This window comes from Malaclemys terrapin, chromosome 6 (assembly GCF_027887155.1).
Source record: "Malaclemys terrapin pileata isolate rMalTer1 chromosome 6, rMalTer1.hap1, whole genome shotgun sequence".
Classification (NCBI taxonomy): domain Eukaryota; kingdom Metazoa; phylum Chordata; order Testudines; family Emydidae; genus Malaclemys; species Malaclemys terrapin.
This window is the reverse complement of record NC_071510.1, coordinates 118,690,386-118,708,678: the sequence shown is the minus strand read 5'-3', so window position 1 is coordinate 118,708,678 and position 18,293 is coordinate 118,690,386.

Genomic DNA, 18,293 nt, shown 5'->3' with positions numbered 1-18,293 from the left:
TTTTTTAAAGGATAATAAATTGGTTCTAGAAGAACTGTCCCTCATTTTAATCCAGTTTTAGAAGAAAGTAACATTGAACCTTGCTTGTCCCGTACTCTGATTGCAATTTGATTCCTTTTAGGGTGACCAGATAGCAAGTGTGTAAAATTGGGACAGTGGGTGGGGGTAGTAGAAGCCTATATAGGAAAAAAACCCCAAATATCGGGACTGTCCCTATAAAATCGGGACATCTGGTCACCCTAATTCCTTTAGGTGTCGTATCTTTTAAACAGCAATTATGAGCCAGAACTGCAGTTCTTACTCAAGCAAAATTCGTTGGCCTTGTCTACACTAGAGGGTTAAGTCACTGTAAGTTATAAAGCTTAAAGTTACGTAATGTACATAACGTTAAGTATCAGAGGGGTAACCATGTTAGTCTGGATCTGTAAAAAGTGACAAAGAGTCCTATGGCACCTTATAGACTAACAGAAGTATTGGAGCATAAACTTTCGTGGGTGAATACCGACAGAGTGGGTACATAACATTGTCGCAATGTACATAACATAAGTCAAAGTAGATTACATTGACTTAGTGTGGTGTCTATACCACGATATGTCAGCGGGAGATGCTCTCCTGCCGACTTAGTTTCCGCCTCTCATTGAGATGGAGTACTGAAGTTGATGGGATAACGTTCTCCCATCAACTTATCGCGTCTTCACCAGACCCGCTAAATCAACGTCACTGCATCAATTGGAGCAGTGCTGATTTAGCCCGTCGTGAAGACAAGCACTTTGTTGCAGACAGTAAGGAGTTTTGTCCAAGTAAGGATAATCAGACACCTGCTGCCCTGGACATCATTTATATAGCTCTCAGTCAGGAGTAATCACTCTGCTTATTAGATGTTGCCAGTAAGAGTGAGAAAGACCTTAAGAAACCTTGAAGATATTGAGCCAAATTGATTCCTTTTTTAAACAGGTGAAACTCCATTGGCCTGTCCATTTACTCCATAGATCAGTGGCATTTCACCCATTTGCCAGGTCTGATTATAGCTCATTGTTCTCAATGACAGCTTGCATAATGATGGCTAGTACAAATTTGAACCGTCAACAACTGAGAGGATGGAATATTTGCAAAACTTGTTCAATATTTCTTATTCCATTTGGCATTTCATCCACGATTCCTTTTGGGAGATTTCTGCTGCTGCTGCTCAGGGCTTTTCACCTGGACGGTGGAGCTCTCCTCAGGAAACTGTTCAGCATGAAGGAAATTAGATAAACAGAAATCACCAAACAGCTCAACCAGGGACTGGAAAAGAAAGGATTTTGCTTTCATAATAAAATAGCTGTCAACTTCCCGGGGAAACCTTCATGGGAAATTCCCAAAAACTCCTACTATGGGACTAGTACTAAAATGATCCTGAGTGAGCTTAAGATGGCTGGTGTAGTGGATGAGGCCCATCTAGCTGCTGGCCTGCAGGGCCAGGGCCTCTAGGGAGAGCTTAATTCCACATAGAACAGACACAACTCTGTCCTGTCTTTATGAACTGAAAATCACGAGTGCAGTATTATCTCTGCATAGGTCAGAAACAAAAAGGAGATGTACAATAAGTCAGCAGAAGCCAAGCAACATGTGAAGTAAGGAAACATCTGAAGCAGGCAAAAAGGCTTCCCCTTCATAAATGCTGTGTACACTGTTTAGTCTAATGGTTTTAATGAGTGCTGGAAATATGCCAAAGGTGAGCCCCACAGTTCAAGTGGAAACGTTGGTAATTTTCATGACAGGAGACTAAATTAAACCCCAGCAGACTAACCCTAATTCAACATTGTCAACTCTTATCCTTGTATTGTGAGTGTCATGATATTTGGTGTTTTTCCTTAAAGCCTCTGGAACTATGACTACAAGAAAATCTCAGCATTCATTTTTTTTTTAAATGGTGAAAAAAGTGTGGCAACATAACCCATGTGCACCCTAAAGGCTTGAAAACCAAAAGGAAAATAAAAGAACCCCCAAAGTGTCTGATTTTTAAGCCAATCTCATGGTTTTTGGGGGAGCCTGTCTCCTGAATCTTGAATACTTGAGGCTGATAATGTTGCTAGTTCTGAATTCAAACATTCCTACAAGACAGAAAAGGGAGGGAATTTCTTGATTCAAACTTCCTGTAACTTCTGGAGGTGTTCAGCTCCAAGGGTTTGGTTCATGCCCATATGTAAAAGCTGACAACTAGTCTTAAAGGTTAGCTTTAACTTTGTCTTTGGACAAAGATGGAAATCTTGCAAGAATAGGCTCCCTTATTAGGCTGGAAAGACCATGAAAAGAGCCATTCTCCTGGCACTTCAGCATCTCCTCTCCCTGCTCCAGCTAGAATTTGGAAATGCACATGTGTGGGGAAAGTGAACAATATTTTAAAAACGAAGAAACAAAAACCCTAGAGTGTTGTGAACTTCACAAGAGAGTTTAGGCCTAATTTAGGGCAAACATTTGTGGTGAATAGTTTCCCTCCATCAGAATTAATTTAGCTGTTCTTAGGTTCATGTGCATAGTAGTTGCTTATAAGAGAGACAAACAGCAAGAAGAGCCTCTGTTGGGAATCCTTCCAAAAGGGCATTAACATTAGCTTGGAGCTAGAATAGAATTCAGTTTACAAGATGAGGAAGACCAGAGGCATAGTTAAAGCTAAACTTTAAAGCTCCTTGCCAGTTTTGCAGCAGCTGGGCATGTCTGAAGAGGAGACAGAGAGCAATGAAGAGTCATTACAGATAGGAAATGTTGTGACGAAATGGAGACCTTGCGATAAGTATAAAATGTGTCCAATAGATACTTAGACCAAATAAAAATCTCACACTCACAGAAAGTTCCTGGGCCTAAAAAGTTCTGTCTGTTCAGATATTAAAAGCTTAACTTGCTTCTTTTTGAGATGGGCCCAAGCCAAAAACCCAATCCAAAACACTTATGAACTCTGGGATAATTTGGATCCACTCTCCAGGTTTTGTGATTTTTGAATGTTTGGGGTTGGCAATGCTGCAGCAGATCAATAATAATCTTTAATCAAAAGAACAAAACCCCATCTATGTTAGTTGATTTCTCAAAAATGTTTTTTGAACACGTTAGAGGCAAATTAAACATTTTGTTTCATGTTGCTAATATGGTGGCCTCCACAACCACCAATCCTACCTAAACTTGTATCAAAATTGCAATCATCTAACCACTAGACCAGGACTCAGCAGATGTTTCAGTTTTGCTAGCAAAAGAGGATGATGGGATTTTCCTATACACAACAACAGCATATCCAATTCCCTGAACCAAGTGCTATTTAGAGAAATGAGAAAGCTCACTAGCTCATCCTGAATGTTCTGGTGTTACAGCTCATTCTCAAGAAATCCCTCTAAATACTGTACTGTTTGTTAGTCAACTGTCTTCTCTTAAATTGCAGGCAGATGTTTATATCTGAAAACACTTCATCTCAGTACAAACACACAACAAAGGCTGATTAGCCAGACTAATCCATCTACGCAAAGTTTACTGAAAGGAAGATTTCATAGTTGGATATTTTTAGACACATATAAACTCTAAACCTTCACTCCACTAATCAGTGAATAACTTTGGAAAGGAAAAATCCCACAGATTCTTCTGCACTTAATTACATTCTTAAGTGGGAGCTGGATTACTGAGGGGACTGTGTGACACTCTGTACTGCAGAGTAGCACCCTGGAACCCTCACATTCACCCCTGTATATAATTATGATATGTTTTGTACAAAGTATACCTTGTGGGGTATTATTTTTGAAGTCTTGATCTGTTGAACATTAACATCTTGTTGGATTGTATGTGCTATCATTATATGTGAACTTATGAAATATTGCTGCATGTGTTACTGAAATATATTGTGAGGTTGGGAACACCAACAACCAGCCTTTCAGGTACAGCAATGGAATAGCCAGACAGGGTTAATGGCCCATTAAAGGGAATCCACTCTCCCAAGCGCCATCCCAGAGACTTCTCCAGGGGAACACATATACAATGGAGACTGCTTGACCAATGGGGACTGACTGATCCCCACGTCAAAGCAAAATGTCTTTGCAGCAAGCTGGAAGAACATATAAAAGAGAGGCAGTGACATCATCACTTGGCCTCTCTTTTTCCCCAACTCAACACCAGAAAGAAACATCCGGAGGACAAAGACTTTGAAGTGGGGAAGGGTTGTCCCCGTTTGGAAGGCAGTTCCAGCCTGTATACGGACGATCTTTCTGTAGTTAATAAGCCTGTTTTATATTTTACCTAAAACAGCGTGTTTTGGTTGAAGTGCTTGGGAAATCTCAGCTGAGTTTACAAAGGGGAGTCCATTCCACAGTGAGGGAGTGGCAAACTTAATGAACTTACACTGGTCAGGCTTCTGACCAGTGCAAGATGGTACAGTTCTGGGGTGCAAGGATGGGGATATGGGGGGGAATTGGCTCCCTATTGATGGTTCATGAGTGCCTGGGAAATCATTCATGTAACTCACTTGGGTGTGTCCCGGCCTGTGGATGTCTATGTAAGTGCAGGATCTGTCAGAGGTTTGTGGATTGACACAGCATCACAGTGTGAGAGGGAAACCCCAGGTTAGGGTGACGGAGAGCTCAGCGGTCTCACAGTCTAGGTTTCACCACATGACCCTGTCACAGTGGCACAGCGAGCAGGGTAAAATGCATTGTTCTGAGTGAGATTTGCACTTCATACGTGGGTGTAGAGATTTTAAGTGAGACTTTAAGTGTGAACATAAGAACAGCCATACTGGGTGAGACCAGATGTACATCTAGCCCTCTATTCTGTCTTCTGACAGTAGCCAATGCAGGTGCTTCAGAGGGAATGAACAGAACAGGTAATCATCAAGTGACCCATCCCCTGTCACCCAGTCTAAGCTTCTGGCAAACAGAGGCTACGGACACCATCCCTGCCCATCCTGGCTAATAGCCATTGATGGACCTATCCTCCATGAACTTATCTAGTTCTTTTTTGAACCCTGTTATAGTCTTGACCTTCACAACATCCTCTGGCAAAGAGTTCCACAGGTTGACTGTGCGTTGTGTGAAGAAATACTTCATAAGAACATAAGAATGACCGTACTTTGTCAGACCAAAGGTCCATCTAGTCCAGTATCCTGTCTGCCGACAGCGGCCAATGCCAGGTGCCCCAGAGGGAGTGAACCTAACAGGTAATGATCAAGTGATCTCCTTCCTGCCATCCATCTCCATCCACCCTCTGACAAACAGAGGCTAGGGCCACCATTCCTTACCCATCCTGGCTTTCTTTTGTTTATTTTAAACCTTCTGCCTATTAATTTCATTTGGTGACCCCTAGTTATGAGAAGGAGTAAATAACACTTCCTTATTTACTTTCTCCATAGCAGTCATGATTTTATAGACCTCTATCATATTACCCCTTAATTGCCTCTTTTCCAAGCTGAAAAGTCCCAGTCTTATTAACCTCTCCTCATATGGAATCTGTTCCGTACCCCTAGTCATTTTTGTTGCCCTTTTCTGTACCTTTTCCAATTCCAATATATCTTTTTTGAGATGAGGTGACCACATCTGCATGCAGTATTCAAGATGTTGGCGTACCATGGATTTATACAGAGGCAATATGATATTTTCTGTTGTATTATTTAGCCCTTTCCTAATGATTCCCAATGTTCTGTTCACTTTTTTGATTGCAGCTGCACATTGAGTGGATGTTTTCAGAGAACGATCCACAATGACTCCAAGGTCTCTTTCTTGAGTGGTAACGGCTAATTTAGTCCACATCATTTTATATGTATAGTTGGGATCATATTTTCCAATGTGCATTACTTTACACTTATCAACATTGAATTTCATCTGCCATTTTGTTGCCCAGTCACCCAGTTTTGTGAGGTCCCTTTGTAACTCTTCACGGTCTGCTTTGGACTTAACTATCTTAAGTAGTTTTGTATCATCTGCAAATTTTGTCACCTCCCAGTTTACCCCTTTTTCCAGATCATTTATGAATATATTGAACAGCACTGGTCCCATATAGACCTCTGGGGGACACCACTATTTACCTCTCACCCTTCTCTGTGGTGGCTGAGAAAAGTCAAAGAGAAGGTTACAGGTTTGTTATTTCTCTGTTTGATTATTTCGGAAATGGGAAGTAGGGACAGAAAAAGCAGAAAGATGAGTGAAAGTGATGCAGCTGTAAAGTTGGAGCTGTACAGACTGAGGCAGCAGAAAAAAAGACAAAGAACATCAGCAAATCTTGGAGCTAATAGAACTGGAGATAAAGAAAAAAGAAGAAGCTCAGAAGCAAGCTGAGTTAGGACATCAGCAGGTTCTCAAGCTGAAAATCCAAGAAGCTGAAGAAAGCGAAAGCACCAATTGGACTTGCTAGTAAAGCAGAACCAGAACCCGCCCACTTCCCGGAGAAACCTTCATGGGAAATTCCCCAAAACTCCTATTGTGGAACTAGTACTAAATGATTGACCTCAAGATGGCTGGTGTAGTGGATGAGGCCCTTCTAGCTGCTGGAATAGCGGGCGCCAGATTCTCTGTTACTCTGCACCAGGGTAGTCATTTACGCCGGTGCATAGCAAGCCGCAAGTGGACATAACCCACTGGTGGCTCCCTTTGCTGGTAGTTAGTTCCAAACTCACACCTTTTCCTTGGCAGGAGACGGATCTCCTACAGGCTTCACTCAGAAAGCACCCCAACGCCTTTATCAGCAAACAGCCCAGCTTCCCCTCCAGTGTCAGCCTCTCTCTCTCGTTGGGGGTCTGGCTGATTCTCACATGTGGTGCATGCAAACTAGCTGTGGCCTGGGCCTGTCCCCCAGCCCTGAGTGCAGACTCTGTATCTGCTATGTTCCAGCCCGTGCAGTTCCTTCTTGAGTGGCAATCCCATTCTTCAGTGGGAGGACAGCTGGCAGTAGGAACTATAGGCAGAAGTTCTTGCCAGCTCTCTGGGCTCTGGTGGTGTGTGGAGTAGGGGCTCCACACTACTAAATCCAGAATGACGATGTACATTGGCTTTGCACTGGTGCAAATGACTGTACATGTTGCAGGGCAACAGTTAGTTTGGCCCCTGGTCTTTAACATCTAACTCATCCTGCTATGTCAAACTGGGGGACACTGGAAAAATCACATCAGACCACTGAGTGAAGCAGATGTTTGTCATGCAGCCGATAAGCATAAAAGAGGTTAAGATCTATTTAACTGAACTCCTCAAAGAGGTGTACAAATATTTCTGTTTGGCAAATAGTGACAGCTGAGCACGTGCTGTTTTCATAAGTAAGAATCATCCTCATGCCCATTCTAGTGGCATTCTTTCCTCCTCTGTCCACCCCACGGCACATGTAGTGCCCCCTTCCTGCAAGGCATCCCAGGCTAATTTACATAAAGGTAAAATTAGCATGTTGAATAATGATGAATAAGTCACATTAAACCAATAAGTCTATAGGCTGGATTTAAAAACTGAAATGAAAGCCAGCATCGCAAACCTATGGGGCACAACCCCAGAGGAACAGATCCATTCCACCCTGCAAAGTACAGGATACGCTTGAGATTTTTTAAAGGCACTGGCAGGACTTAGGAACCCCAAATGACACTGAAATTCAGTGGAAGTTGGGCATCTAACTTCCCAATGTTTCTTTAAAAAATCCCAGCCTCAGAGAAGCCTCAGCGAATATCACCCAAAGACAAAACTTGTTTATGGTATTGTGGGCTCTACTGTTCCTGAAACAGCAGCTCCTATTGGCAGCAGCATGGAAGCAGAATGCCACAGGGTTGCTCCATGAGGCATTGAGCATGAAACAGCCTCACCCCTCCATGCCTACTTTGGAAAGGCTACTGCCAACAGTGCAAGCCTTGCAGTGTCCTCTCAGGACCACACTCTACACAGGCCTTCGGAGGGAGGAAGATTCCTTGCAACGTCTGTACTGCTCCTAGACCCACATGCACATTGTCCCAGGCTAGGCACTGTCTTGCCCTTAAGGTGCAATTTTAAGTTACAGGAACATAGTTTTGCACCTCACCTGGAAGAGGTCACCTCCAGCCCCATAGTGCTCCCTAGCATTATCCAGGGACATTGGTTCAGTAGGGAAGATTTTACCTACTGAATCACCATCATTATCCCTTGCAGCACCTGGATTTTTAGTTGGTGTCTGGTCCAAGCAATGCAAAGAGGGAAGTGATAATTCTCCTCTACTTAGCACTGGTGAGGCCACACCTGGAGTATTGCGTCCAGTTTTGGTCCCCCAACTACAGAAGGGATGTGGACAAATTGGAGAGAGTCCAGCGGAGGGCAACAAAAATGATTAGAGGGCTGGGGCACATGACTTATGCAGAGAGGCTGAGGGAACTGGGGTTATTTAGTCTACAGAAGAGAAGAGTGAGGGGAGATTTGATAACAGCCTTCAACTAGCTGAAGGGGGGTTCCAAAGAGGTTGGAGCTCAGCTGTTCTCAGTGGTGGCAGATGACAGAACAAGGAGCAATGGTCTCAAGTTGCAGTGGGGGAGGTCTAGGTTGGATATTAGGAAACACTATTTCACTAGGAGGGTGGTGAAGCACTGGAATGGGTTGCCTAAGGAGGTGGTGGAATCTCCATCCTTAGAGGTTTTAAAGGCCCAGTTTGACAAAGCCCTGGCTGGATGATTTAGTGGATGTTGGTCCTGCTTTGAGCAGGGGATTGGACCTGATGACCTCCTGAGGTCTCTTCCAACCCTAATATTCTATAGGCACAGACAGAGCCGGAGGAGAAATTTTCAGAAAGGAAGTCAACAATGCAAGAAGGACCAGTTGATTTCTCTAAACCCCCTAATCTTTAGGTTACTAGTTTTTGATGCTTCTAAACAAAGTTTAAGCTGAAACTGAATATACACCCTTTACATGTTAGTCACAAGAACATTTGGTTCCAGATTTTGCCTGGCCTTTGTTTAGGTGCACGAGAGAAACGGAGGGCGAAGGAACTCTGGTAGTGTAAAAAAACTGCAGGATTTGTGCCTGCATTCTGCCATCCAGGATTTTATATTGTTACCCATCACTGTACAGTAGAATCAGCTGAAAGCCTGTGCAAATGAGGAAGGGCACAGGAGGTGAGCCAGGACAACCTTCTCCCCTGCATTAGACTGTGATATTGGCCAGCTGCAGAGGGAAGCATAGGTTGCACCATCTTTAAGGATCGTATGAAGGCTTTAACCCCTTGGAGCTGTAAGGGGACAGCCTCCAGTCCAAAACTGGGGCTTACTGTCAAGGTCAACATTTCACCTTTGAGCTCTGTGTGTAATTCAGGTTCTGCAATGAAGCCATTACTTAGTGCCTTCACTCAAACTTCCATGCTACAATTAAGGGTCAAGTCTCCTAAGGCAATTAAAGGTGTATCATGCCAGACATTCCAACGCAAGTGAGAGAAACAAAATCAAGGAAAGGAACTTTTATTTGTTTAACCATGTTCATTTATTTTAACACTTAATATCAAAAAGGATTGACTGAAACCAGGTGACAGGTCACATTTGTAAGTCAACACAATATGCATGAGAAAGAGCAAGCGAGAATACTCCCAGGGTCTCTAGTGATGCAAACTCAGGCTGTGTACTCATCTACTCTTATAAATAAAGCTAAGTCAATACTTATATGAAACCTCCAAGAAAAATCCACGCTGAAGGGCATAATTCAATCGGAGGCCATCCAAGTCAGTATTGAACCAATGCCTTCCTGTGGTTAAAAACAGAGCTATGGTTCTCATTGCAATTTTTATGCATAGCCCTATTTTCATTATTAAATCACGCATTTCTAAAGTATCTATTCCTGTAGAACCTGGCATAAATTCCAGCTCCAGTCCACCTTAGAGTTCTCTTCAGCTACAGTATTCTTCACTTCCTCTCTTAACTCCTGTCATACAATGTTTCTGGCACAGAATGCTGTCGCCCTTCTCTGTTGAAGTGGATATCAGTGGTTGGTGACTGAGTACTGGGTGAGCAACCCAGAGGTGCAGAATATTGATGGATGGTCTGCTGTGAAGACAAAATAGTTTTGATTAGATAGAGATCTTCAACCCATTCACACATTGAAGTCAATGTAAGGTGAGCAAGATTTGGCCCCTGGAGACAGATATATGGGGCCTGATTCGGATCACACATCACTGTAATCAAGAGTTACACCAGCGTAAGACAAGCACTCAATAAGCATCAGGCCCTTGCAATTTATCAAGGTTCTGGGGATGCTTCAATGGTCAAAGGCACTTGTGATAGGGGACACTCACCTCCTGTGAGCACCTCCATTCGATTGGGTGCAAACCTGCACACTCTCTCTCTGCTCCCGGCTCCTCCTGTCAGCTGTTAACCACATCAGGTGGGTCTTTGGTAGCCCAGCCCTCCAGCTAAGTCACACAAAGTCTAACACATGAAGGGATCCTTTCCAGGGTAAAAGGTCCAACAGGGCCTGTCCATGTGCCCTTATTAGAGTCTTTATCCCTGTCTCTGGGCTCAGTCCCTTCTGGATTAGCTTTATGTCCATGCCTGCCCTGTTATAGAACAGTGCCCCCTTCTCTCGGGGCACTCCTTGCCTTATCAGTTCTTATTGCCTCTGCTCTCCAGCCAGGTCACTCCTTCAAGTTCAGTCCCCTACCTGGGGTAACAAAGTTCAACCAATGGTTGGCCCTCTGCAGGGTCTTCAACCCCATTCTAGAGCCCTTTAAACTCCAGTTCTATGCTTGGCTTCTACAAGAAACTTGCCCCCTTCTGGGGACTTTGGCCACTCTGCCTGTGGCTAGTAGGGGGACCCGGGCCCATCCATTACTCTGGGTCCCAACTCAGGGACCCTACAAAATAGCAACCACATGCTGCTTCCTTTAACTCCGTTGCTGCTGCTCTTCCCTGAGCCACTTCCCACATAGCCCTTCCTCTTCACCCTGACCTCAGGTTTCTCCATCTGTTCCCTGCTTGAGCAGGGTCTCTCCCAGGCCTCTTTTCTCCATTGAAGTCAAGGGCAAAACTCCCGTCAACGTCCATGGGACCAGGATTTCACCCTGAGTTTATTGCACACGTGGTCCACTCAGTCAGCACAGCCTGTTCGGGTCAGCATTGTGTGTTTATGGAGCTGTTCTGTACAGATTTACTTTAGTTGCAAACTCCAACTATTTCTTATAAACAAGCTCAGCTTTCATGATAGCACTTCCGGCCAAGTGAGCATCTTCTGGGAACACACAGCATTTAATACACAGTAGGTAAACACTCACTTGGTTTTGTATCCAAAGTAAACACAAACAGATGGATGTGCAATAATTATCAGAAGTCTGCTGCTGCAGCCATTCCTTAGCAGTTATATTTCCATGCTGGATATTTACCTGTGTAACCAGGCCTTGTCTTCCACCTTCCACATCATTATACTGATGAAGAACCTTTAATAAAATGGGGACATGGTCACCGTGCATGCTGTAGCTGCATGGCTTTTTATACTGTGTATCTGGCAAGCCATACAGATTCAGGGAAGTCCTGTTCTCTCCTCTCCTGAGGAGTCAGGCTCCAGTGTACATTAATACCTTTCCCAAAGAGGAGAAAAACTTGTACTTTTGGGACTGACTGATCTGAGAACAGTGATGTATGTTACAGAATATGTCACTGTCCTGTCATTCTGTTTTCTGTGGATTGGACCTAGTGGAATCCCTGCTTAGGGGCATACTTGAGGTAGCTGCCATCCTGTGCACCATCTCTGGGACAGAGTGTTACAAACTGAGTCACCATGCACCATAGGCATGCGCAACACATTTCATTAGGGTGTGCACCCAGGGAGTCCCACCCAAGCCCTGCCCTAGTCCTGCCCCCATCCACTCCCTCCTACTTCCTGCCCCCAACTGCCCCCCTCAGATTCCCCCAACCCACCCTGCTCCTTGTCCCCTGACTGCCCCCTCTTGAGACCCTCCCCCCCGTAACTGCCTTCCTAGGACCCTACCCCCTACCTGTCCCCCGACTGCCCTGACCCTTAACCACACCTCTGCCCCCAGACAGACCCCCAGGACTCCCATGCCTATCCAACTGCTCCCCATCCTCTGACTGCCCCATATCCAACCCACCCAGCCCAGCCCCCTTACCACGCCACAGCTCAGAACAGAGTCCCCACCAAATCCCACCCCTTGGACATCCCCTTGACCAATGGCGTGATGGCACTTACAGGGCGGGTGCAGAGAGCGCCAACCAAGCTGGAGCGCAGTGGTGGAAGAGCGCTATGACTGATGTAAGTCAACAAAGGTCATGTGTAGCGCTGGGGAGGCGGTGATTGGCTGGGCGGGGGTAAAGAGGGTTCTGTGTGGGGCAGTCTGGGTGCAGGCAGCTCAGTGGGGGATCTGGATGTACAGGGAGATTCCAGGTGCAGGGGTAATGGGAGTCTGCAGGGGGGACCAAGTGAAAGTGGCTGGGACTCAGGGAGGGGGGGCGTTCTGGGTGCAGGGGCTCATTTGGGTGGGGGTCTGGGTGTAGGTGGTTGGGGCTCAGTGGGGAGGGTGTCGGGGGGGCTCATCAGGGTGGTACAGATGCAGGGGAGGTGGGGCTTGTCAGAGAGTGAGGGTTTGAAGGGCCTATTGAACAAGGGAGCCCCAGCTGCTGCCAAGGGGATCTGCATGCTGGGCCCCCATTTCCCCCATCCCCTTCTCTTTCCCTTCCCATGCCCCTTCCCCACCACTCCATCTCCTCCCCATCCCACCCCCTTCTTTCCCCCCTGCCTCTTTTCCCTTGCCCTGCCCCGCCCCACAACTCACTGTTGTACAAGATGAAGGATGGCTCCCAGCACACAGAAGGGAGATCAACCAGCCCTAGGACCCAGAAGGTGATGTCCAGCTGCAAAGTCCAGGGAGCTGAGCAGCACCTTCTTTTTTCAGCAGGGCTGCAGCAACTCTGTGTTCACAGAAATGGGGGTGGGGAGAAGGGGGGCAGTGGCATGACCTTGCATCCCATGTGGCCCCCCCACCCCTCACCTCTATTTGGGGGTAATGCCCCCAAACTATGCCAGGAACATTCCCAATCACACACCCCTGTTTCTCCTTCACTTTCTGCAGGGAAGCAAAGAACACTGCAGGAGCGGGACCTGGGCTGTTTTCACTCCCCCTGGGGCCCAGGAGTACCCCACACAGACCCCCACTGCCCAGCACCATCCCCAGAGACCCAGCGCCCCCGCCTGCCTGCCCCCCAGCCACACTCACCGGCCTGCTGGGTTGGGGCTATTTGCCTTGCCTGGGCTGAGCCAGCGTCACAGCTGGGGTTGGTGGGGGACTCAGAGTGGAAGGGGCCTGCCCCCCTCATAATCCCCTTGCCTGGGGCCCAGACGAGCCCGCCCCCCATGCTGGCCAAGAATGACCCGGCCCCTGCACTGGTCCCAGGTGGCTCACCCAGGAGGTAGGGCAAGCTGAGCAAGACAAGCTGGAGCAGCTCCCTCCCACTCCCTGCTGGGGAGGCGCAGTCAGGGAGCTCTAGCACTGCTCCCCCCCCCCCATAGCTCCCATTGTCCGGGGTTCCTGGCCAATGGGCTGGGAACCGGGTCAGTACTGGGAGGGAGGCAGCATTGCCTCTGCCGAGACTCTCCCTGCACGCAGGGGAGGGGGGAGCTGCCCCCGAGGTGAGAGCACCCCACCCAACGCACCCTGTTCCCTATCCCCCAACTGCCCCTGCCCCTTATCCAACCCCACTCAGGCTCCTAGCAGTGTCTGGCTCAGCGCGGAGCCATATACACAGCCGTGTGGGAGCATGCAGCCCCGCCCCCCCACAGCTCTAACTGCCCTGCATTAGGGTGTGCACGGGCACACCTGGCACACCCCATGCCCACTCTCTTTCAAGAAGACTGTTTTCCTTCATCTAGGCTGAGAAATCACACTTTGCTCACTGAGCAGGACATAATAGAGGCAAGTATTAGAAAACATAGCATTAGCCATTTAAAAAATGACCCAAAGTCACTATGTCCAATAAATCGGTATTATTCCTGAATAATTTACTCATCGGCAAATCCCCTCTTAAGAATCAGAGACCTGGGATGAGATTTTCAAAGCAATCTAGGACATTTAGGCATATATCATCCATAAATTTTAACAGCAGATAGTGTCTGAATCCCTTACACAGTTTGGAAAATTTCAAGCCTGGTTTCTCTTTCACTTCTCTCTATTTATCCCGCTCCATGCTACCTCCTTTTTATTGGAAAGTCATTGTTGATAGAGAGGCCCTATGAACATTTCAGTCAGCTTAATGTTAGCATGCTTTTTGGTCTAACTCACCCATTGTAGTTTACAGTGTTGGAGTTGTGTTGGTCTGGGATATTAGAGAAATAAGGTGTGTGAGGTACAGGGTTCCCTCTAATTTTTCCCACCCATGTGCAGAATGAATTTTGTTATGGGCACCAATATGGAGGTGATGTATGATGCATCACCTTCATAATGGTGAACATAACAAAATTCATGTGGTGGGGTGGGGGCCAAGGGGTTTGGAGTGTAGGGGGGCTCTGGGCTGGGGCAGAGGGTTAGGGTGCAGGAGTGTGAGGGCTGAGGCTAGGGCCAGGGATGAGGTGTTTGGGGTGCAGGAGGGTGATCCAGGGCTACAGGAGAGAGAGGATTCCCCTCAGCTCTCTCCCCGCAGCAGCACCTTTGAGCTTACACAGAGCTGCAGAAGAGCTCTGTGTAAACTCAAAAGCTTGCTCTTTCACCAACAGAAGTTTGTCTCAAAAGATATTACCTCATCCACCTTCTCATTTATTGTAGCATGCTTATTCTAGGTAATGATGACTGCAATTATTCATTACTAGAGCTTTGCAAAGTTTTTGGTCCAAAACGGTTTTTATTTTGGGCCAAAAATGCAGCTTTGGGGACACAAATATTTAGTGAATTTGTGTTGGTTTCACCAAATGTTGTGTTTAAAAAACACAACTTAAAGTTTAAACTTTTGTTTCAACATTTTAAAACAAATGGTTTCAATTTTTTGATTTGAAAGAATTTATTTCAAAATCCCCTTTAATTTTTTTGACAATTCATAAATCTTTAAAAGTGTTTGAAATCAAAATGGAACATTTCAGTTTTCAAAATAAAATTAAAAAAAAAATCAGCTTTTCAATTTGCTGAAAGTTTTGAAATTTCTCATTTTCTGTCTAGCCTGAATTGATTCCCCCCCCCCCCCCCAACTTTTCAAAATTGCCAGTGAACCAAAAATCTTATTCACACAACCCTACTCAGCACATTGGCTTTTCCATTCTCCAGTCTGCTCATGAATCGCTTGGTACATATTTACTTGGACTTAGTCACTGCATATTAATAGGCTGTGTTTCTGTAAGAACATTCATTCCTTCCATCTCCAGAGGAAATCATAAAATATAGACCTCAAACATAACTCAACTTTTTTGGCCTGAAAGCTTGTATGTTGCAAATTAGCTTCTGATCTAATAAAGGGTGTCACATTCTATGCTGACTTTATCCATAAAGTTGTTAAGGCAGCTCAGTGATTGACAGAACTTTCATTTATTGAACTGCTACCCAGCCATCATTGTTAAAGTACCATAAATTAACCAAAAAAATCCCAGTTCTACATAGAGGTTATAATGCTATCAACATGCATACAAAAAACTTGACAATCATGAAGGAGCACCATCATGCTGACTACTATTACTTCCTTGTTTCCCTGTGCATAGCTGTAAAGGCACAGGACTCACCCCTGTAGCACCTCCTGCTGGTTGTCTCTGGGAATTAGCTCATCCAGCCTCCAGAGCACCCTCTGCAGGCCAGTGTCCCACTGCCCCCCCCCCCCTTATCCCTCCTGGGAGGCAGTGCTCCTTGTCTTTGGGCACTGCCCCCTGGCAATACCCCCACAGTCTCAGGGTCTCCCCACCCAGGGGAACCCCCAACCCTCTATCTCCACCTTGCCTCAGTCATGGGCTACCACCAGTCACCAACTAGCCCCCATTCCCTGGGGCAGACTGCAGTATAAACCACTCATCACTGGCAAGGAGGGTTTAGACCTACTGCCTCTGCCTACCCATGGACTGCCCTCTGCAGCCTCCAGTACCCATTGGCCTTCTGCTAGGCCACAGCCTGGGGCTTTCCAGGATGGAGCCTCCCCAGCTCCTCTGCTTTTCCCCAGCCCTGCTCCACTCATGTACTCTGCCCAAGTCCCTGCAGCCAGGTCCATCTCCCTCTACAGCTAGAGAGAGACTAAGTACCTAGCTCCCAGCCTCTTATATAGGGCCAGCTGAGGCCTGATTGGGGTGTGGCCCAGCTGCAGCTGTTTCCCCAATCAGCCTAGGAACTGTTTGCCCCAGCCCCAGCCCTCTGCTGGACATTTCTAAGCCCCTCAGGGCAGGAGCGGGTGACCACCCCGCTACAGTATCTACTTGTTTCCCTTGTCTTATGCTTAAATTGTAAGCTCCCCTTGGAGCAGAGGCCATCTTTTTGTTCTGTGTTTGTACAGCACCTAGCACAATGGGGTCCTGGTCCAGGACTTTGGGCTCCTAGGCGTTACCACAATACAAGTAATTCATAATATGTCCATATAAAAAGAACTGAAAGCCCTCATAGACGCTTTTTATTGCTAGCTGGTTTTCTTGTTACATTTTTTTACTGAAGCTGTACATCATATTTTGGTGCTGGACTGCAGGGTATTCAGATAGGAGCCCAAAACAAAATTTTAGACCTGAATAGCCCTGATTTTAAAAGGCACAAAGATAGTTGTAAGAGAAATGGATGGCACTGTGGGTGGAGTGGAACTGATATGACAAGAGATTCAATAATCAAGATTTAAGCATCAACAATAATTTTAAAGAGTGCTTCTTATGTATGCACATCTAAAATACGTTAGGGGAGTTAAAGAGTATTCTTAATAATAGTTTTGGCACTGGAAGTCAAAGGCTCAACAAAATCTACTGAAAATCAAAGGGACTTTCTGTTTCTTAAACAAACGAGGTACAAAATAGCCACTGGATTTACTACTGTTGCTTTCCCCTACTGTGTTTTAGACTGTAGGGCCAGGGCCCTTAGGGAGAACTTAATTCCACATGGAACAGACACAACTCTGTCCTGTCTTTATGAACTGAAAATCACGAGTACAGTATTATCTCTGCATAGATCAGAAACAAAAAATAGATGGTACAATAAGCCAGCAGGAGTCAAGCAACATGTGAAGTAAGGAAACATCTGAAGCAGGCAAAAAGGCTTCCCCTTCATAAATGCTGTGCACACTGTTTAGTCTAATGGTTTTAATGAGTGCTGGAAATATGCCAAAGGTGAGCCCCACAGTTCAAGTGGAAACGTTGGTAATTTTCATGACAGGAGACTAAATTAAACCCCAGCAGACTAACCCTAATTCAACATTGTCAACTCTTATCCTTGTATTGTGAGTGTCATGATATTTGGTGTTTTTCCTTAAAGCCTCTGGAACTATGACTACAAGAAAATTTCAGCATTCATTTTCTAAAAAGTATGGTCAGAAAAGTGTGGAGACGTATGTGCACGCTAAAGGCTCAAAAACCCAAAGGAAAACCCCCAAAGTGTTGTTTTTTTTTAAATCTCATGATTTTAAACCAGTCTTAGGTTTTTGGGGGGAGCCTGTCTCCTGAATCTTGAATACTTGAGGCTGATAATGTTGCTAGCTCTGAATTCTAACATTCCTACAAGACAGAAAAGGGAAGGAATTTCTAGATCCAAACTTCCTGTAACTTCTGGAGGTGTTCAGATCCAAGGATTTGGTTCATGCCCATATGTAAAAGCTGACAACTACTCTTAAAGGTTAGCTTTAACTTTGTCTTTGCAAGAATAGGCTCCCTTATTAGACTGGAAAGACCATGACAAGAGCCTTTCTCCTGGCACTTCAGCATCTCCTCTCCCTGCTCCAGCTAGAATTTGGAAAGTGTGGGGAAAGTGAACAATATTTAAAAAACAAAAACAAACAAACAAAAACCCTAGAGTGTTGTGAACTTCAAAAGAGAGTTTAGGCCTAATTTAAGGCAAACATTTTGGGTGAATTGTTTTCTTCCATCAGGATTCATTTAGCTGTTCTTAGGTTCATGTGCATAATAGTTGATTATAACAGAGACAAACAGCAAGAAGAGGTCAGGCTTTACAAAGCCCTGGCTGGGATGAGTTAGTTGGGGATTGGTCCTGCTTTGAGAAGGGGGTTGGACTAGATGACCTCCTGAGGTCCCTTCCAACCCTGATATTCTATGATTATAAGAGCCTCTGTTGGGAATCCTTCCAAAAGGGCATTAACATTAGCTTGGAGCTGGAATAGAATTCAGTTTAAGATGAGGAAGACCAGAGGCATAGTTAAAGCTAAACTTTAAGGCTCCTTGCCAGTTTTGTAGCAGCTGGGCATG